Source organism: Tachyglossus aculeatus, chromosome 25 (genome assembly GCF_015852505.1).
Source record: "Tachyglossus aculeatus isolate mTacAcu1 chromosome 25, mTacAcu1.pri, whole genome shotgun sequence".
Lineage (NCBI taxonomy): Eukaryota > Metazoa > Chordata > Mammalia > Monotremata > Tachyglossidae > Tachyglossus > Tachyglossus aculeatus.
Window position 1 is genome coordinate 17,775,491 of NC_052090.1, and position 22,190 is coordinate 17,797,680.

At 42.2% G+C, this 22,190-nt stretch overlaps 1 protein-coding gene and 1 non-coding gene across 2 annotated transcripts in view; one reads left to right on the forward strand and one right to left on the reverse strand.

Annotated features, from left to right (window-relative positions):
* The window catches only part of FAM110B (family with sequence similarity 110 member B), a 136,281-nt gene that overhangs the window by 21,396 nt on the left and 92,695 nt on the right, over positions 1 to 22,190 (forward strand). The gene's annotated exons all lie outside the window — the stretch shown is intronic.
* LOC119945603 lies at positions 17,371 to 17,509 on the reverse strand. Its single transcript, XR_005456265.1, has one exon. It is a non-coding gene; the product is annotated as a small nucleolar RNA SNORA7 (small nucleolar RNA).

Below are 22,190 nucleotides of genomic sequence, written 5' to 3' on the forward strand. Positions count from 1 at the left end.
CTTCAGGCAGGTTAGTTGATGTGTGACTCCTTGGACACCAGTTGGATTGTGTTCAGGACTCTGGTGCAAATTCATTCATTCAATTGTATTTATTGAGCGCTTACTGTGTGCAGAGCACTGTACTAAGCGCTTGGAAAGTACAAGTTGGCAACATATAGAGACGGTCCCTACCCAACAGCGGTCTCACAGTCTAGAAGGGGGAGGCAGGCAACGAAACAAAACATATTAACAAAGTAAAATAAATAGAATAAATATGTACAAATAAAATAGAGTAATAAATACATACAAACATATATGCATATATACAGGTGCTGTGGGCAGGGGAAGGAGGTAAAGCAGGGGGGAAGGGGGAGAGGAAGGAGGGAGCTCATATCAACCTTATTTTAAAGCACATGCTCTATTTGAAAATCATTACAATTGCCTTTGTAAAAAAATCTAATCATTTTGCTTATTCAAATGGTACAGCTCTTTGCAGACAGTAAGCACTCAAAAAATACCACCGATTATTAGGTGCTTTTACATTCAGTTTAGCTCCAATCCTCCCACTCCTGTGTCTACACAGTGGGGAAAGGACCTGGGTAGACTCTTGAGTCAGGTAAAGTAACATTAGGGTATATGGGGGGCAAGCTAATTAACCCAAATCAATCAATAGTATTTATTGAGTGCTTACTGTGTGCAGAGCACTGTACTAAGCGCTTGGGAGGTACAAGTTGGCAACATATAGAGACAGTCCCTACCCAACAGTGGGTTCACAGTCTGAAAGGCAAGCTAAACATGACAGTAAAGGCCAGAGAACAAGGGGGAAGGTGGGCTCAGAGAAGGGTGAGCTCTACTGTGGCTCTTATGGGCTGAAAGCCATATGGTGGGCGTGCAGGATGGCAGCGGCTGCTTTATAACTGGGACCTGAGGATTTAGTAGTCAGGCCATTGGAGAAATTATGCATCCTTGTGGGTTGGTGTAGGAAGAGGGTGTGCGGGTGAGCATGTAGAGAGACTTCCTTCAGGTTTGGAGAGAGAGAGAGATTGAGAGAGAGAGAGTGTGTGTGTGTGTGTGTCAGTGTGGTTGCTAAAGCAGAGGATCTGAGTTCTAATCCTAGATCTGCCACTTGTCTGCCATGAGATCTTGGGCAAGTAATTTAGCTTCTCTGGTCCTCAGCTTCCTCACCTGGAAAATGTGGATTTATTACCTGTTCTTCCATTTGGACTGTGAGCCTCATGTGGGACAGAACCTGTGTCCAACCTGTCTTGTATCTACACTTAATACAGTGCTTGTTCAATAGAAAGTGCTTAAGTACGTCATTGTTGTTGTTATGATCATCATCATTAAGCCATTGTGGGAACTATAGTCCTTTCTATTGGCATATAGGTTGCTGCACAATCACATTTTTTGACCTCAGTGTCTGGCAATATTTTGATTTCTCTCTCTCTCTCTCTCTCTTGCCTTCTCAGTGATTGGGGACAGCAAATAGGGTCAAATCATAGAAAAAGTAATATGGGTTGAATACATTTTAGAATGGCCTCTAACAAAATTAATTCCGGAGCCATATGGGAGTTAGTTTAACATTTTCCTGTTAATATTTATATAAATCTGTTTTGCTTATGTTTTCCGGCATTGGCCTTGTATTAACTAGGTTTTTCCCTTAAGAGAGTTTTGTTAAAAGGTTTGAAGATGGCATTAACACATTAAAGGAGGGTAGTTTTAAGTGAGTCTCTGGTGTATGTGTGGGTCACCAAACCACCGCTCGCACTAAACCACCGCTCGCTCTGTTGTGATTAGCAGCCTTTCCTCCAATGAAGTCTAGACCTGCAGTAGCAAGGATGCCTAAAGTGACAGCCGATGTTGGGGGGAGCAAAGCTGTGTGAGAATCCATCAATCAGTGGGATTTATTGAGTGCTTACTGTACGCAAAGCATTGCACTAAGCACTTGGGAGTGTACAAGCGAGAAGTGTGTGCTCGCTCCTTCCGAGCCTCATTACTGCTTTGCTTCTCACTTTCATGAAGGTTTGAATAGGAATTTAGCACATAAACCCACAAAGGCAGCTGCAACAAGAAACACCTGGCCTTCATTTTTTTTACTGTGAAAGCTAAGGCTTTCTGGGAAATGAGAAAAGAGGTGGCCACAGTCCATTTGTTTATGTATAATATTTATCAACAATGTTATGCCTAACATTTTTCTTTCAATTAGAAACACTAATAAGGTGGTTAGTGATGATAGATACCTGGTAAGTAGGCCCACTGTTGGGAGAAATGACACTCTTCTGCAGGAAACAGTTCATGGAAGAAGAAGATGAATGGATCTGTATAGATAGGGGGAAAGATAGGGAAATCACTAGAATGGGAGGGAGACAATAATGATAATGGCATTTGTTAAGCGTTTACTATGTGCTGAGCACTTTTCTGAGCACTGGGGTTGATACAAGGTAATCAGGTTGTCCCACGTGGGACTCACAGTCTTAATCCCCATTTTACAGATGAGGTACCTGAGGCACAGAGAAGTCAAGGGACTTGCCCAAAGTCACCCAGCTGCTCAGTGGTGGAGCCGGGATTAGAACCCATGACCTCCGACTCCCAAGCCCATGCTCTTTCTACTGTGCTTCGTTGCTTCTTGTGAATCAGTGACTGACAGTGAATTAGTGTTGTTCATTGAGTGCTTACAGGGTATGGAGCACTGTACTAAGACTATCCTTTTTGCCTCAGAAAGGAGGGCTGTAGAACAACATTGATTGTTGGATAAATTTATTGGAGAGATAAGTGGCTCAGATGTGGAAACAGTATCTTTTCTTCACCTTTTGTTGAAGAGTGTGTCTAAGCATTTGGAAAAATGCTGGAAGAAGCAGATATTACAGATTTGAGTGTTCTGTGAAAAGTACTTTTGGTTGAGCGAAGGGTTAAAATTAAACCACAAACACCGGAGTAAGCTCCCATAACACCTTCCCAATTGAATAGGTGATTTAAAAGTATGTCCAATGTGAAATGTTGGAAACTCCAGAGCTACCTAAACCTTCGGGATGGTGGAAAATTGTGAAATGTCCTGATGTCTGTTTTTTGGCATGTTGACATTTAAAACTGATTGTTTGAACAGTTCATAGTGTTTATATTCAAGTTTTGCATCATATAAAAGCAGTGTGGAAAGAGCATAGATTTGGGAGTCAGAGGACCTGGGTTCTAATCTTATCTCTGCCACTTTTGTGTGCTGCGCGACCGTGAGCAACTCACTTAACTGCTTTGTGCCTGTTTCTTCATCTCTACAATGGGAATTCAGTATTTTTTTCCTCCGGTAGACTGTGAGCCCCACATAGACCAGGGACCTCATCCAACCTGATTAACTTGTATCTATCCCAACACTCAGAACAGTGCTTGACACATAGTGCTTAACATACCAGTAAAAAAATAAATATTTGTAGAATTAGATTGCTTTCCATAACACTGACTCACTGATTATTTCTGAAAGCCATTGCTTTTGGTGACCTTGATCCTTTGCATTTTCCTGTTGCTGGAAGAAATATTTTTCCTTAAAGCTAGAGCAAGGGGGAAATATAGTATACAGGGATTTAAGTAATTGTAAACTCATGTTTTCTGACAGAGGCAGCGTAGCCTAGTGGAAAGAGCCACAGGATTGGGAGTCAAGCCCCAGTTCTAGTCCCAGCTCCATTACTTTCCTCATATGCATCCTTGGGCTTAGTACAAGTGCTCTGCACATAGTAAGCGCTCAATAAATATGATTGATGATATGCATCCTTGGGCAAGTCACTTAACTTCTCTTCCTCAGTTTGCTCATTTGTAAAATGGGAATGATTATCTTGTCTCTTCTCCAGTTCTTGATACATAAGCTCTTAATAAATACCACCGTTATAATTATTCTGCAACGATTCCAACTGCTTTAAACAAAGAAAAAGCACCCCTTATTGGGGCTTCTGATTTTTTTTTCACCAGGTTCTCAATAAATGAATAATATTTACTGAGTGCAGAGATTGCTGTAAGCCCATGGGAGCACAAAAAAATTAGAAAGCATGATTTCTGCCCTTAAGGAACTTAGTCTAGTGGGCAGTTTGTCAGAGCAGATCATTAGGAGAGAAGGAAATCTGATGGTTACAACAAGTAGGGTAACTTCCTCAAGAAAGGCAGTGTCTTTCCATTCACAGCTCAGCACTTATGTACATATAATATATATTAATGTCTGTCTCTCCCTTTGCATTGTAAGCTCATTGTGGCCAGGGAACATATTTACCAATATTGTATATTGTACTCTCCCAAGTGCTTAGGTCATGCTGTGTACATAGTAAGCACTCAATAAATATGATTGATTGATTGATTGAAGTAGTCTTGCAGAACCTGTTGCTTCTAAAGTCACTTGCAGGAAAATCCCTGGGGAAAAAAAAACAGCACTAGAGGCCAGATGCTTAGTTGTATTGTGTCCAATAACTGTATTTTCAACCATTTATGCTGTACAGTCGCCATAATCCTTTCCAAATTGGTTGATATCATTAAACTAACAGTTTATTAGATTTTTGCCTTAAGCTTTTAATAATCATTAACCTCCGGGAATCACATAATTGGGTCTTATGTTTTCTTCAGTTAATTGTGCTCTGTTTTTAACAATATTTATTTGAGGGATGGGTTTTTAATCTGAGCCAGATCCCTGGGTGGAAGAAATGAAACATGTCTAAGAAGTCCATGCAAGTAAATGTTTTGTAATCTCACACGCAGTCCCTGAAACAGAAAGGTTTTATGTAAATCTGGCATCTCCCTTAACAGCTTGGAGTTGGTGTTCTTTTCCATATATGAGTAGGTAGGTTCCAAAGTGATGCTGGTTCCGTTCTTGACCAGATTGCTCCTTCTTGAGGGTAGGGATCCTGTCTCCCAACTCTCCCAACTGTTTTGTACAGTGCTGTACGTAGTAAGTGCTCCATAAATCCCATTGATTAATTGATTTGACCTAACTGCATTTTTTTTTCTTTTATACATTCCTTCACCCACTTCTCACCCCAGTGGTTATGCTAAGTGACTCTCCCAGGTTGTTCATTCAATTTTTTTCTTTTAATGGCATTTAAGTGCTTACTACCACTACTACTACTAAGAATAATGGTACTTGTTAATCGCTATGTGCCCAGCACTGTTCTAAGCACTGGGGTAAATAAAAGTTAGTCGAGTTGGATGCACTCCCTGTCCCACATAGGGCTCACACTCTTAATCCCTATTTTACAGATGAGGTAACTTGAGGCCCAGAGAAGTGAAGTGACTTGTGCTCTGTGCCAAGCATCATCATCATCATCATCAATCGTATTTATTGAGCGCTTACTATGTGCAGAGCACTGTACTAAGCACTTGGGAAGTACAAATTGGCAACATATAGAGACAGTCCCTACCCAACAGTGGGCTCACAGTCTAAAAGGGGGAGACAAAGAACAAAACCAAACATACTAACAAAATAAAATAAATAGAATAGATATGTACAAGTAAAATAAATAAATAGAGTAATAACTATGTACAAAAATATATACATATATACAAGCACTGAACTTAGTGTTGGAGTAAAGACAAGCTAATCAGGTTGGACCCAGTCCATGTCTCACATGGGGCTCATAAACTTAATCCCCATTTAGATGAGGTAACTGAGGTCCAGAGAAGTTGGAGTCAGAGGTCATGGGTTCGAATCCTGACTCCGCCACATGTCTGCTGTGTGATCTTGGGCAAGTCACTTAACTTCTCTGGGCCTCAGTTACCTCAGCTGTAAAATGGGGATTAAGACTGTGAACCCCACATGGGACAATCTGATCAGCCTGTATTCTCCCCAGCGCTTAGAACAGTGCTTTGCACATAGTAAGCACTTAACAAATGCCAATTATTATTATTATTATTATTATTATTATTACTATTAAGGGACTTGTCCAGAGTCACACAGTAGACAAGTGGCGGAGCCGGGATTAGAACCCAGGTCCTTCTGGGTCCATGGGTCCATATTCTATCCACTTGGCTGCTTTGCTTAGTGGAAAGAGCTCAGGTTTGAGAGTCAGAGGTTGTGGGTTCTAATTCCGCCTCCCCCAATTTTCAGCCGTGTGACCTCGCTTAACTTTTTTGTGCCTCATTTACCTCATCTGTAAAATGGGGATTAAGACCGTGAGACCCATGTGGGACAATATGATTACCCTGTATCTTCCCCAGTGTTTAGAACAGTGCTTGGCACATAGTAAGCGCTTAACAAGTACTATTATTATTATGCTATGCTGCTTCTCTGTCAGATGTCAGATGGGGAATAGCTGTTGGCACCAGTTTGCAACCCTGCATTACTCTAATTGAATTAGAGATGATAGGATTGCGTCTAAGCAGGGAGCTTTCTCCATCCTGGTGGAATCCTGTGAATTAATATAACCGGTTCGGATAGTGGTGGAGGAGGGGGCCAGACGTAATTACCAGGTGTTTGGGTATAGAGATGGTCCCGGGCACTTAGCCTCTTGGGAGCTATTAGGGTGTGTGGCTGTCATACATCATAGAAAAGCATAGAAAAGCAGCATGACCTAGTGGAAAGAGCTTGTGCTTGGAAGTCAGGACCTGAGTTCTAATTTTGGCTCTTCCACTTGCCTGCTGTGTGACCTTGGGCAAGTCACTTAACTTCTCTGTGCCTCCGTTGCCTCATCTGTAAAAGACTGTGAGCCTTATGTTGGTCATGGTTTGCGTCCAACCTTGTGTCTGCCCCTGCCCTTAGTATAGTGTCTGGCACTTAGTAAACCCTTAACAAATACAATTAAAAAAAAATGTTTAAGGTGAACAACTGTTCATTTGGCACTCCCTAATGTCACTGGTCCTGGGTGCCATCAATCTCAACAAATATTCCTCTGGAGAATTCCCTTTTTCTTACAGTTCATGAGAGGCTTGGTACATTTCTAGTGTCCCATTTTAAAGAGAGACCTAAATGAATTTTGCAGAATATTGATGTTTGCGATACACTTGTTTAGCGTGGTCCTAGAATTATGAAAGGTCCTTTTGGCCTTCAGATTTTTATTCCCAGGGGTCATTCTGAGGTTGCTGGAAATAGGTACTTGTAGCCCTGTGGGTGAGCAGAGGCCGGACCTCCTGTGATATTGTGAGAGTCCTCCCCTGCTGACTCTGAACGGAGTGATCCTTTGGGCCAGTAAGTCCTGCTGTTGATTGCCCCCTTCCTGGCACCATTTCCTGCCGTCATCACCTGATGGTCACAGTGCCCTTTTTGCCTGCTGTGCAAACTTGGGCAGGTCATTTAACTTTTCTGTGCTTCAGTTCCCTCATCTGAAAAATGGGATTTAAACCTCTGTTCTCCCCTGTGAGCCCCATGTGGGACAGGGACTTACCACTGACTATCCCGTATCTACTCCAGTACAGTGGACAGGACATCCAAGAAGATATGAGAAGCAGCGTGGCTCAGTGGAAAGAGCACAGGCCTTGGAGTCAGAGGTCATGGGTTCAAATTCCGGCTCCCCACCTGTCAGCTATGTGACTTTGGGCAAGTTACTTCTCTGGGCCTCAGTTACCTCATCTGTAAAATGGGGATTAAGACCATGAGCCCCCTGTGGGACAACCTGATCACTTTGTAACCTCCCCAGTGCTTAGAACAGTGCTTTGCACATAGTAAGTGCTAAATAAATGCCATTATTATTATTATTATGTCTAGAAGGCAGGAGGAAGTGCGAGACTGCACAGGGGGAGAGAGATCAGGGATGGAGATGGGAATCATCTGCGTAGAAGCAGCGTGGCCTAGTGGAAAGAGCACAGGCCTGAGAGTCAGAAGGATCTGGTTCTAATCCTGGTTCCCCCACTTGTCTGCTGTGTGACCTTGGGCAAGTCACCTCACTTATCTGTGCCTCACCTCATCTGTAAAATGAGAACTGATATTGTGGACGGTGTCCAACCTGATTATCTTGTATCTGTCCCAGTGCTTAGTACAGCGTCTTAACAAATACCCTCAAAAAATGTTTCATGGAGTCATACTGTGGGAATCTAATTTCTGTATCCTGAACACTTCCACAAATACCATCAAAAAATGTTTCATGGAGTCAGACTGTGGGAATCTAATTTCTGTATCCTGAACACCTCTCTTCTCTCAATTACACAGGTGAATGCCTATTTTAAGTACATTTTAAAAGAGGTACCACGGTAAGTCCAGGATTAGTGATTTGCTTGTGGTGTTGAAAATGTTAAAGAAAGGAAAATGTATGTCATGGGTTCAAATCCCAGCTCTGCCAATTGTCAGCTGTGTGACTTTGGGCAAGTCACTTAACTTCTCTGTGCCCCAGTTACCTCATCTGGAAAATGGGGATGAAGACTGTGAGCCCCCCATGGGACAACCTGATTACCTTGTAACCTCCCCAGCGCTTAGAACAGTGCTTTGCACATAGTAAGTGCTTAATAAATGCCATTAGTATGTTTTTTTAGAAGAGATGTGTTGAGGTGAAAATTCTGCAGTGGAACATATGAATTCACAAGTATATGGGAATTTTTCTTTAACTTGGCTGGTGTCATTTTAAAAAGGCAAAGGAAATAATTGGTATCATCGGGAGCTTGAGTAGATTTAAAAATTGGCAATAAGATGGTTCCTCATGTGGTTACTGAACTATTTCCCCTATCCCTAATCTATTTTAATGTCTCTCTCCCCCAGTAGACTATGAGTTTCTTTGTGGTCGGGATCATGCCTACCAACTCTGTTATACTGTACTTTCCCAAGTGGTTATTACAGAGCTCCGCACACAGTAAAGACTCAATAAATGCCATTGATTGATTGAAAAGAAATATCTAAAACTATGCAGATGCTGGAGAGAAACTAGTATATTACGTTTCCTATTTGGGGGGATTTGGGTTCATGGGCAGAGTTGTATGTTTTCAGAATTATTCAAAACATAATGCTTTAAAAATAACAAGCCTGAATTCACTTCGGACAGTTTGGGTTTGGCAGTGAGTGTACCAAAAGCGTCCACACACCTGAAAATCCTGGCGATTCCAGGTGCAGTCTTTAAGAATATAGGATAACAAGGTATTGAATTGCTTGCCATTTTCATTTTTTTTGAAAATACAGACTAAGGTTGAAGATAATTTCCCATGTTATATGATCTTCAAGATGTTCAAAAGAGAGAAGTAGAGGGCCCTCCCCCACCCTCACATTCTGCAGTGTCTTTGAAACATTTAAACACTTTTATACTCCAAAACTGTGTTTGGCTAATGTAAATTTTAAAAGGTCCTTAAGCATATTTTTGCATTTTGGAAGGAAGCCCTCTTCTCAAAGCACATTAAAAATACACACCTGTATGAGTTTTAATCGCTACATAGTCTCAATCAGTTGCCTCAGCAGGGTGAAAGAAAATTAATCAAATTGCTTGTGCTGGGGGAAAATTACTGCAACCCAGAGTTCAGGTTTCTATTTTAATCAAATGTCATTAGTTTGTTCTTTGTGTTCTTGCAAAACAAACTTATTGAATGTAGTTTTTGAAAGTCTGAAATGAGGGAGGGAAGAATCACTGTTCTCAGTTGGAATTTAAAGAGGAAAACTGTGCTTTCCTTTTTGCCATTATAAAAAAAAAAACTAGGTCAGGATTTGCAGTCTTGTTTCAGACTCAGACTCCGTTCATGGAGCTGAGGGCAGAGATTCAAGACGCGGGAACCATTGTTGGAAAGCCGGCAACAGAATGCTGGCTCAGGCTTCCCTGTCTTTATGGAAACTGGTTCTTCGAAATCTTCGGCTACAACCCTCAGCTGTGCATGCTTCTTCTGGTTGCGCATGCATTGGAGAATGTATTGCCTTGCCTCTCATAGGTTGCATTTCATTGGCCAGCCTCATCAATCAGTCAATCGTATTTATTGAGCGCTTACTGTGTGCAGAGCACTGTACTAAGCGCTTGGGAAGTACAAGTTGGCAACATATAGAAACAGTCCCTACCCAACAGTGGCTCACAGTCTAGAAGGGGGAGACAGAGAACAAAACCAAACATATTAACAAAATAAAATAGAATAGATATGTACAAGTAAAATAAATAGAGTAATAAATATGTACAAACATATATACAGGTATATATGTATATATGTTTGTACATATTTATTACAGGTATAAATTTTTTATATGTTAGACTGTGAGCCCACTGTTGGGTAGGGACTGTCTCTATATGTTGCCAACTTGTACTTTCCAAGTGCTTAGTACAGTGCTCTGCACACAGTAAGCGCTCAATAAATACGATTGAATGATTGAATGAATGAATGTTTGTACATATTTATTACTCTATTTTACTTGTACATATCTATTCTTTTTTTTTTATTTTGTTAGTATGTTTGGTTTTGTTCTCTGTCTCCCCCTTTTAGACTGTGAGCCCACTGTTGGGTAGGGACTGTATATGTTGCCAACTTGTACTTCCCAAGCGCTTAGTACAGTGCTCTGCACACAGTAAGCGCTCAATAAATACGATTGATTGATTGATTCTTGGGCTATCTCGGGTGACCTCGCAGGCCACAGGTTGCCTTCAGGGACCCGTGGCTCTAACCCACGTTTAGAAGGGCGAGTAAATTCATGGCTCTGTTACTTGGGGCTGCAAAGCGGTGCTTCAGTCGGGTGATATTTATTGAGCACTTTCCATTTGCAGGACTCTATAGTAAGCACTTGGGAGAGTACAATAGAACAGAGTCGGCAGACATGTTCCCTGCCCACAAGAAGCTTACAGTCAAGAGGCTTCCTCCCATGTCCCCCAAATTATTTGAGGTTTAACAAGGAGCCTTCCATCTGTTCTCTCCCTCACTGAACCCCATTAGAAATCCATGGGGAAAGCACCAGCTGGGGACCAAACCTCTACACTTCATAATCATTCAGTCATTCATATCTGTTGAGTGCTTATTGTGTGCAGAACACTGTACTAAGCACTTGGGAGAATACAATATAAAAGACACATTCCCTGCCCACAGTGAGCTTCCAGTCTGGGGGGGATGGGGTGGGAGGCAGATCATATAAATGAAAAAATTACAGATAGGTGCTTAAATGCTGTGGGGGTTGGGAGGGGAGATTTATTTTATTTTGTTAATATGTTTTGTTCTCTGTCTCCCCCTTCTAGACTGTGAGCCCACTGTTGGGTAGGGACCGTCTCTATATGTTGCCAACTTGTACTTCCCAAGTGCTTAGTACAGTGCTCTGCACACAGTAAGCGCTCAATAAATACGATCGATTGATTGATGAGCAAATATGGGCGACACAGAATGGAGAGGGAGAAGAGGAAAGGAGGGCTTAGGAAAGGCTTCTTGGAGGAGTTTCAGCGGGTCCTACTGGCGGCATGAAGTTTGAAGCCCAAAGTGGTGAATAATAGTAATAACAATATTTGTGAAGCATTTAATATATGCCAAGTACTTTACTAAACACGGGGGTGGATACAGACAAATCGGGTTGGACACAGTCCCTATCCCACGTAGGGATCACAGTCTCAATCCCCATTTTACAGATGAGGTAACTGAGATGGAGAGAAGTTAAATGACTTGCCTAGGATCACACAGCAGACATGTAGCAGAGACAGGATTAGAACCCATGTCCTTTTGATTCCCAGGCCCACGCTCTATCCACTAAGCCATGCTGCTTCCCTATGCTTCAATATCTCAGATGAGGAATCTGTGTCCATCCAGCTCCTTTAAGGATTCTACTCCTTATATTAGCTCTATCTCTTTTCAACCTGCCAGATCAATTTCACTCAAGCCTACTTATTATCAAATTGTACAGAACTTTTCTCTGCTGTCATTTTTATGACTAAGCCATATTGCCCTTAATGTCATGGTGTGACATGTGGTGGATGTAGATGTATTACAGACTGCCTATTAAATCCACTGGCAATCCCGGCCGTAGAGAGAGCACACTGGGCATAACTATTCCTGAGTCAAACAAGGGCTAACGTAATGCCAACTGGGATGAAGTCTAGCCCAAATAATGCACTTTCTAAAACTATTTCAGTCTCCTGGGTTAGAGGAAAGATAGTGATGGAATCATGTTCCTTGAATGTGAAATAACTAAAAGCATATTCTTCCGTCCCTCAAGCTGACCCAACTTAAACAGGGTAGGCGGACTATGATATGTAATAATATAACAATCATCTGCCTCCACTAAAGTTTAGTGGCTCTGATAGGAAAAATAATTTGCAACTCTTTCAGTTCCAGATGGCTTTATATCCTGGTTGTGTTGTGGAATTTCCTTTCTTAATTGGCTTTAACACTTGTGCTTTCGTAGACTTATCTGCTGAGTGACATTTCCCCACCTCCTCCACTCCTACACCTCCATGCACATAATCCAAGGTTTGGGGATCTCCTGTTTCTTTTCCTTATCTTTCAGTTTTCATTAAATCAAATGACATCCCATGCATTGCCTGTTTTTGTGACACCAAAATATGGTGCTGAATTGTTAATTGGGGGAGGATCTCAATTCTTTTAGGTACCAGATTGCTTATTGTTGAGTTCAAGAAATTATTCATTCTTAGAAGCCTGGACCAAATAAGAAGAGGAGCAGATGCCATTAAGTGTAATACCATTTCTTTCTCTATGTCAAATTGAAATCTGGGTCATCATGAGACACACTTGGGTGCAATTTGGGGAGGCAGCAAAAGTGAGGAGATATTACCCACCACCTGCCTTTCGTACTACAACAACAACAACAACAGTAATAATAATAATAGTATTTAAGCACTTAGTAGGTTGCCAGGCACTGTACTAAGCACTGGGTTGGGTACAAACAACTTGGGACAGACACAGTCTCTGGGTAGGTTTTGCTTTCATGTTCGATGGGGAAATTAGGCACAGATGTCAACAGAAGCAAAAGCTCTGAACTTCTTGGTTATCTCTAGCCATCCTGATCACATTCCTCTCTGGTGGACCATTTTGCACCGTTTCAACGATCTAGGTGGTTTGTTAAAATTATCCATTTCCTCTATCACCATCCTTTCATGTCCTTATAGGAATTTTAAGAGTTCCTCATTAAAGTGGTGTGACTTTATCTGGATTCCAGTGATCCTCTATGTGGGTAAGAGTTCTCCAATGCAAAAAAAGACCTGGGCAAGTCATAAGAAAACAATTAGAGTTAATTGCAGCTGCTCGGGGCTTTAAGTGCTGGTTTGAAGTGCAGGCAGTGAAACACAGGTTGTGATTTTATGAGTAAAACTGGACAAGAAGATAAGATTCAGAGTAGTCAAATTAGAGGTAGAGAACCAATTTTTCAATTTCATGGCTCATTTTTGACATTGAGTGCAAGTGATTCCTTAGGCATGATTATAGGTAGGGCATGGGGTAATATTCTGTAGGGCCCAGGATTCTCTTGAAGTAATTGTAGACAATTAAGTCTATGAAAAACTGCAAGCTATTTAAGGTAGAACCTTGAACAAACGAGAAATAAATTTGGAGCATTAGGCCACCCAGGACTGGCCCAATCCAAGCTCGGCCTGGTTCCATCTCTGGCCTCAATGAGAAGCCAACTTGTCCAGAAATGAGAGCCCCACAGTCAGAAAGCTGGATCTGAGGTCACTTGCAGGGAATTATAGTCCCAGGTGGATTGCCCATACTTGGCCTCCCTGGCTACCCCAATATGAAACCCTCAGAAGAATGGAGGGGAAAAGTTCCAAGGCCAGAATGGGCAGAAAAGACGGGAAGCAGTGTGGCCCAGTGGAAAGATCATGAGCTTGGGAGTCAGAGGACCTGGGTTCTAATCCCGGCTCCACCACTTACCTAATGGGTGACCTTGGGCAAGTCACTTCACTTCTCTGGGCCTCAGTTTCTTCATCTGCAAAATGAGGGTTCAATACTTGGTCTCCCCCTTATTTAAACTTTGAGCTCCATGTGGGTTATAGGACATGTGTGGGATTATCATTTTTCTGTCCCAGTGCTTGGCATTTAACAAAGGCCACAGTTATTAATGGACTTAAATTTACATTTCAATCATTTGTAAATAATATTGGCAAGCTCCTAGGGAGCAGGGAAGGTGTCATTTGTGTGTCTCCTGAACTTTCCCAAGGGCTTATTGCAGGGCACTGCGTCAGTGAGAGCTCAAGAAATACTATTACTTTTATGAAATTTCCCTGCATATATATAGCTGTGGCCATCCAAAATTTTCTTGGAGTCTCAGACCTAGAAGGCCACTGGCTTGAGTGTGGCCCATGCAGGACTCTGATGGAGGTCCTCACTGTTTACTGAGTTGCACTGAGAATCAAATTTGTGATTTGTTTGTGCTGCAGATTGATAGTTGGTTCCTAGTTCTTTCAGGGAATCTGCAGATATATCTGGTCCGGCACTGCTGAAAGACACTAACATAGGGTTAGAATTTCAGCCAGCAGTGGTTGACAACACCCTAAAGCTGAACTTTGGAGCTGGCATTCTCTTTTTGTTGTTGATGTTATCTTATTTGCTTCAGGAACTAATCTGATTTGAACAGCTTCTAGCAACAAATGGTTTTAAGCAAGAGTTTATTTTAGCGTGTACTAGCCTATAGGATGCTATTGTCTGTCATCTTCTTAAGGATTTGGGCTCCTCACTCTTAAAAGTCCCAAACCCTGTTACCAAATTCCTGTAAAGCAGATTTAGATCTTCTTAATCTGGATTAACCTGATGACCATTATCTGTACTTACCCTTTTTATTTTTTTTTCTTTTCTCAGTGTGTTAGAGGGTAGATACTGTTGACGTAAAGCAGTTTGGATCGGTTTAAGTTTACTTCCAGGAAAATGGAAGTATTTTTTTGCACTTACTGGCATATTCCTCTTGGAGGTATCAGACATGTTTTTAAGACTCAAGTATTTTTCTTCTGTAGGTGTTCCACAGAAATGAATTTGGGTGTTTCAGCGGGGCAGGCCATAGCCCCCATCAGCCTTGGCTCGAAAATACCAGCATTAAATAATTCAATATCAACACAGTCATCATCGGTGCTATTTTTTGACCTAAGAAATTTGCTGGGCCTTCCATTTTCAGTTAGCACATGGTGTTGTGGTTTGCTGAGGAGGTTGTTCATTTATTGACTAAAAGAAAAATCTAAGTTGAACAGTGAGCACCTCTGGAATAGAAAGCTCTTTCATTCTTACCTTCTTTTTAGATTCTAGGTTCTTTCAGAGGATCGGCAGATATATCTGGGCCGGCACTGCTGAAAAAGCAGCGTGGCCTGGTGGATAGAGCTTGGGACTAGTAGAAGGACCTAGGTTGTAATCCCAGCTCCCCCACTTGTCTGCAATGTGACCTTGGGGAAGTCACTTCATTTCTCTGTACCTCAGTTCCCTCATCTGTGAAATGGGGATTAAGACTCTGGGCCCCAAGTGGGACATGGACTGTATCTTGTTTCAGTCCCATTGCTTAGAATAATTAGTGGCACATAGTAAGCACTTAACAAATACCGTTTTTTAAAAAACGAAAAAAATCTCCATAGGCCACAATGATGACCCAAAGTCCAGACCTATTTCCCAGACGGTTCTGTCTTTGTCTCCTAGGTGCACTCTCTTTGGCCATTGTTTTCTGAATTGTTCTGTAGGCTAGTGAGAATTGGATAATAGAGTTTTCTCCTTTGCTTTCTTTCTGGGGGCTCCATGAACCTGTTATCAGGCCCCTCCTTCTCCCTGCACACCCAAGGCAATTAGCATTTTGTTTCAAAGACTCCTTTTTTTTCCTGCTGAGTCTGTGGGTGAGGAGATAGGCATCAGCTCCTGTGACACAAGTTGGAGGCGGCCTGGATTTAAAATGCAGGTTGTATTTGGGTTCTTCTTCCCTTCTAGCTAGGCCAGTTTTGTTTTTAAACCCTTAAAAGTGTCCAGGGGTAAAGAAAATTGTGCCCGTCCCTTTCCTGTGCCTTGCAGAAGAATGCAAACATATCAAAATCATATACCAATGGTATTTTTATGCACTTACTGTGGTCAGTCGATCAGTGGTTTTTATTGAGTGCTTTTTATGTGCAGGGCACTCGACTAAGCGCTTGGGAGAGTACAGTACAGAGTCGGCAGGCATGTTCCCTGCCCACAACGATCTTACTGTCTAGAGGGAGAGACAGACATCGTACAAATAAATAATTTTCCTGGGCAGGCGTAAATTAGACACAGCCCCTGCCCCTCAAGGGGCTTACAATCTTGATGTATAAATTGGGGAGAGGAGACTGGCAACAGACACATAAGGAGAGCTGAAACTAGAAAAAGACTAAAATTGCGTGAAACCAAAGAAAAATTCACAATGAAAAAAAAAAAGAGACGGATCCTGTGGCTAGACGGCTCAGAGTCCAAGTCACCCCCAGTGCCAAAATAAACACCCCAGCAGCCAGGCAGTGTTCTATGCACTGGGGTAGATACCAGCTAATCTGGTTGGACACGGTCCCTATCCCACATGGGGCTCACAGTCTTAATCCCCATTTTACAGATGAGCAAACTGAGGTTTGGGGGGAGGCCTCATCCGGTGGTTTTTTCCCTTTCCCGCTGGAGCGGTGGAAGACGGATCGGGATGGAGAGTCTTCAGTGGGGCAGAGGAGAGCCGATGTGGATTTGGGTAGGAGCGGTGTATTGCCGGGGACGGGAGGAGGGGTGCTTATACGCCGAGGGCGAAGTAGAAGTAGAAAGCTAAATTGAAAATATAATGGGCTACAGTGGAGGTCAGAGCCAGTGGGTAGACCAGATCAATCTTCACTAAAAGATGCCTGCCGCGGGGAAATAGCATCATATGTGGAACTTAAAATGTTCATTCGTGGCATCCTTCCATTTCTCCCTAATCTTTTTTCAGCAACTCTGTTGGTGTATAAAGGTTAATGGTAAAATAAATGAAAACTGCTAATGCATAAATGCTTTCTGGCAGGAATAGAAAATGTTGCAGAGTTTTAAATTGCCCAGATAGATGGCAGCAAGGTAACCAAGTGAGTAAACATTAAGTGGAGGGATTCATTCCAGTGAGAAATTGAACCAAGATCTTTTCACTGGGGGGTTGGGGGAGGTGGGGGGAGAAAAATAGCGTTTTACCAAAGGAAAATAGTAAAAGCAAAACACAGAGCCATGACCTCTGCAAATATTATTTGGTTGTGATGATGGTGGGGATGACAGTGATCTTGCTGAAATGGCAGACCTTAGGCATTATTCCTGTGGCTGCTCTTATCCATTAATCAGTCATATTTATTGAGGGCTTACTGTGTGCAGGGTACTCGGCTAAGCTCTTGGGAGACTTGTTGTTGTCTTATGCTGTTGAGTTGTGTCCGACCCATAGCGACGCCATGGACACGTCTCTCCCAGAATGTCCCACTTCCATCTGCAATCGTTCTGGTAGTGTATCCAGAGAGTCTTCTTGGTTAAAAATATGGAAGCAGTTTACCATTGCCTCCTTCCGCACAGTAAACCTGAGTCTCCGCCCTCGACTCTCTCCATGCTGCTGCTGCTCAGCACAGGTGAGTTTTGACTTGTAGCAGATTGCCTTCCACTCACTAGCCACTGCCCAAGCTAGGTTTGGAATGGATATGCCCCTGCTTGACTCTCCCTCCCATAATCGAGACTGGTAGAGTCCTGGAAACTCCCCCAAGTGCGACCCTGAGAGATACCTTGGGAGAGTACAACACAAAAATATAACAGACACATTCCCTGCCCACAATGAGCTTTTCAATTTTCACCATCCCCCCGCAACTTCCTCTTTCCCTTTCCCCGCCCTGGTTTCTGTACACCTGGCTCTCTGCTTTTGCCAAACAGAATAGAGGATCAGCTATGTCTGACAGCCAGATGGGGTGAGTAATCACAAAAAGATTAATTCTCCAAAACCTTGAGGTCCAGCCCTTGTCCTTTCTTCCCTAGTTGTTAAACAGCAGCAGTGGTATTTATTGAGCATCTACATCGTGCAGCAGGCCATATGAGGCCCATTTCCTGCCCACAAGCTTACACACAAACAGGTAGCAGGGGATCAAGTTAACTTAAAGATTTTCTGAAAGGGAAGAGTAAATCAGAGGCCATTGTTTTGAGGCAGGTGTCTTTTATGGCACCATCAGAATGAACTAGTATGGTCTCTCACTCCTCTCTGTTCCTGCCAGCCACATGATCCTATATTGATTGTAAGTTCCCCTGACTTGAAGCATCAAAGTCTCCTTTTCAGAGGATTCATTTTTTCCCTCTTTGGAAATCATTCTTCCCTTCCTCCATCCTTTCATCCCCAAGTCTAGCTAGGTGCCTGATATTGACCTATATTATTTAGCTCTCCAAATGTGCTTCAGAGGTCATTTACCCCTCTGTCACAGGAGTCTATTGCGTGCCAACCTACTACCAAGCAGGAGGAAAGACCACTTTGGCCAGCCTCTGGCTTCCAGACTGACAAACACAAACCATCTGAGGCACAGAGTTTTTGTTTGTTTTAATGGGTTTTTTTAAGCCCTTACTATGTGCCAGGCAGTGTTCTAAGAGCTGAGGTAGATAAAAGCTAATTTAGTTGGACACAGGCCCTGTCCCACATGGGACTCACAGCCTTAATCCCCATTTTACAGTTGAGGTAACTCAGGTCCAGAGAACAGAAGTGACTTGCCCAAGATCACCCAACAGATAAGTGATGGAGTTTGGGATTAGAACCTGGGCCCTTTTGACTCTCAGGCCTATGTTCTAATCATTAGGCCATGCTGCTTCCCAGACACAGAGTTGTCTGTCTCATTTAGAAAGATCATCAGGTTGGGAATCTTTTCAGGTCTTTAATCACTCTCAGAAGCCCATCTTTTGGGAACTAGTAAGAAGTTGAAGCAGCATGGCCTCGTGGATAGAGCACGGGCCTGGGAATCAGAAGGTTTTAGGTTCTAATCCCAGCTCTGCCACTTGTCTGCTGTGTGAGCTTGGGCAAGTCACTTTCTTCTCTGGGCCTCAGTTCCCTCATCTGTAAAATGGGGATTAAGATTGTGAGCCCTGTGTGGGATAGGGACTGTGTCCAACCAAATTATCTTGTATCTACCCCAGTGCTTAGAACGGTCCCTGGCACATAGTAAGTGCTTAACAAATACCATTTATTATTATTATTATTATTATTATTAGTGTGACCAAACAGAAGGGTCTGCTGATAGGCCTGGCCAAACAAATTGAATGGAGGTTCCCCAAGTCCCTTATAGTGTCCACCGTACATGATCCCACTCTAAATTGTGGTCTGCAATTTCATCCACTTGGAAGAATAACAAATACTATTATTATTATTACTATTAATAATGAGAAGATGTCAGTAAAAATGTTTTTTTCTAAAGTTCAGTGTATCAGCCATTGGTATTTACCGAGTGTCCACTGAATGCAAAGCACTGAATTAAACACTTGGGAGTATGTAGCGTAAATAAGCTCATTGTAGGCAGGGAACATGTCTGTGAACTCTGAATTGTACTCTCCCAAGGGCTTAGTACAGTGTTCTGCACACAGTAAGCATCCAGTAAATACCATTGATTGATGGATTGATTCATCGAGGTAAATTTTGTCTCAGACTAATGTTTTCTCTTTCTCCCATTGGATCATGAAAAATATTTGAAGTCGAAGAGATAATTCCCAGTTAAACCCTGGCAACTCAGGAATGTAACTGCTAAGCCTGCCATTTAAGTTAATGTCAATTAATGGCCTCACTTTCTTTAATTCCACATTTAGTGAGCATCTTCAATATGCTGGGCTAGGCAAAGAACGTAATGAATATCGAGGCTTGGTATTTTATAGCCTCTCTAAGAGGTCGGCATGGTCTGTGAACCATTTGGGATTTCAGGGTAATTTTGTTTTTAACGTTAAAGAAACATTTCATTAAAATTTTAATTAATGCCAAGAAAGGTCTTTTTCATGACTTCTTCAAATATAGCAGCTGTTAGTGCATCAAGCACAGTGAGGTTCCCCACTCTGGCATGCTGTGTAGAAAGCACAGGTTCCAGATATTTGATTAGTTGAGATTTTAGGTCAGATTGCAAAACCCAACTAGTGTTGTTAAGTAGGCACCACGTTTAGGTCAAAAAAGAAACTGCAGAGGTAGAAGTATGTTCTCAGTGTGGCATTCAAGGAGCAGGCATCTTTTAGAGAACATTTCAGCAGCATTTAGTAGTATTTATTGAGGGTCTACATGTGTGCAGAGAGCTGAACTGAGTGCTTGAGAAAGGAAAGTACAACAGATTTGATTGACACAATCCATGCCCAAAAGGAGCTTACAGTCTATACTAAGAGGTTGTCTTGGGAAGATTTAGCAAGAACACTAGAAGCAAGTGGAACATTTCCTCAGCTGAATGTGTTTCCAGATCCACCAAAGAGCACCATTTTAAGGTTCTGGGAGATCTATCAATCTGTTGTACTATTGAGTGCTTATTGTGTACAAAGCAATGTACTATATGCATTTGAGAAAAGTGCAGTACAACAAAATTGGTAGATACGAGCCCTGCCTTCAAGAAGTCTTAGGGAGGACTTTAAATATTTAACTGTACTTCGCTCGCATCTCTCTTGCTGACAAACTCTTACTCAAGCCTGCCTTTCTTCTTCCCTCCTCTTTCCCAACCTGCAGACCACTATTCTTCGATTGTGAGCCCCGTAAGGGACAGAGAACATTCCCATCTGTGTAGTCTCTCCTGGGCTAAATATGGTACTGTGCACAAAAAAGCACTTACTAAGTATTCTTACAACTACTATTTTCCTCATCTTCAAAGCCCTACTAAAATCATTTTGCTAAGAGGCCTTCCCTGACTAATCTTTTATCTCAGTCAATGGTATCTGAGTGTTTACGGTGTGTAAAGCATTGTACCAAACACTTGGGAAAGTACAATAATAATAATAATAATAATGGCATTTATTAAGCGCTTACTATGTGCAAAGCACTGTTCTACAACAAAGTTGGTAGACATTCCAGCTCACAAGGAGTTTACCATCTAGATAAGCAGCCTTCTGTAATGGATAGCGCACAGGCTTGTGATGAAGAAGGTCATTGTAATCCTGGCTCCTCCACTTGTCTGCTGTGTGACCTTGGGCAAGTCACTTAGCTTCTGTGCCTTAGTTACCTCTTCTGTAAAATGAGGATTGAGATCGTTAGCCCCACGTGGGATAAGAGGCTGTGTCCAATCTGGTTTGCTTGTATTCATCCCAGCACTTAGTACAGTGCCTGGCACATAGTAAGTGCTTAACAAATGCCATAATTATTATTATTATCTACAAAGGAGAAACAATATTAAAATAGATTACGGTTAAGGGGAATAGTCGAGCATAATAAGAACATTTACCTAAGCACTGTAAATACTTTAGATTGTGAGCCCCATGTGTCACAGAGATTGTGGTCAACCTGATTATCTTTTATCTTCTCCAGCACTTAATACAGTGCTTGCCACAGAGTAAGCACTTAATAAATACCACAGTTATTACTGTGGGATGAGTATCAAAGTGCCTAAACAAGTGCATAGTTGACATAGAAAGGAGGGCCACCCGCCTCCCACTGCCTCACATATGCAATTGAGTCCTGACCTTCTAAGCACTAAAGTAATCGGTGCTTAGAACAGTGCTTGGCACATAGTAAGCGCTTAATAAATGTCATCATCATTATTATTATTATTACTCATAGCACTTATGTCCATATCTTTAGATTATGTTGTTCCCCTACATCTAATTAATTTTCATGTCTATCTCCCCAACTAGATTGTGAGCTTTTCAGAGGCAGGGATCGTATACTAACTCACTTGTCCTCTCCCAAACAAGTAGTTCAGTGGTCTGCACAGAGCAAATGCTTGATAAGTACTATCGACTTATAATAATGATGGCATTTATTAAGCGTGTACTATGTGCAAAGCACTGTTCTAAGCACTGGATTGGTCAGAAACCTCTGGTGCATGGTTCGGACTTCCTGGTTACCTAAACTAGGTTATCATATGCCTCCTAGATAAGCATTTAGTAAAATGTTCTTCACCTAGCAAGGGCTCAAATGCCAAAGACTTGATTCTAGGTGGTCTCTGATGTGTGAATTCACAGAAGAGTCATACACAACTAGGAAACCTAGGATGTTGGTTTTCCAGTCAAAAGGGAAGCCTCATGGCCTAGTGAATAGAGCACAGGCCCAGAAGTCAGAAGGACCTGGATTCTACTCCCGGCTCTGCCACGTGCCTGCTGTGACTTTGGGCAAGTCACTTCACTTCTCTGTGCCTCAGTTACCTCACCTGTAAAATGGGGATTAAGGCCTGTGAGCCTCATGTGTCCAACTTGATTAGTTTGTATCTACCACAGCACTTAGAACAGTGCTTGACACATAGTAAGCATTTAACAAATAT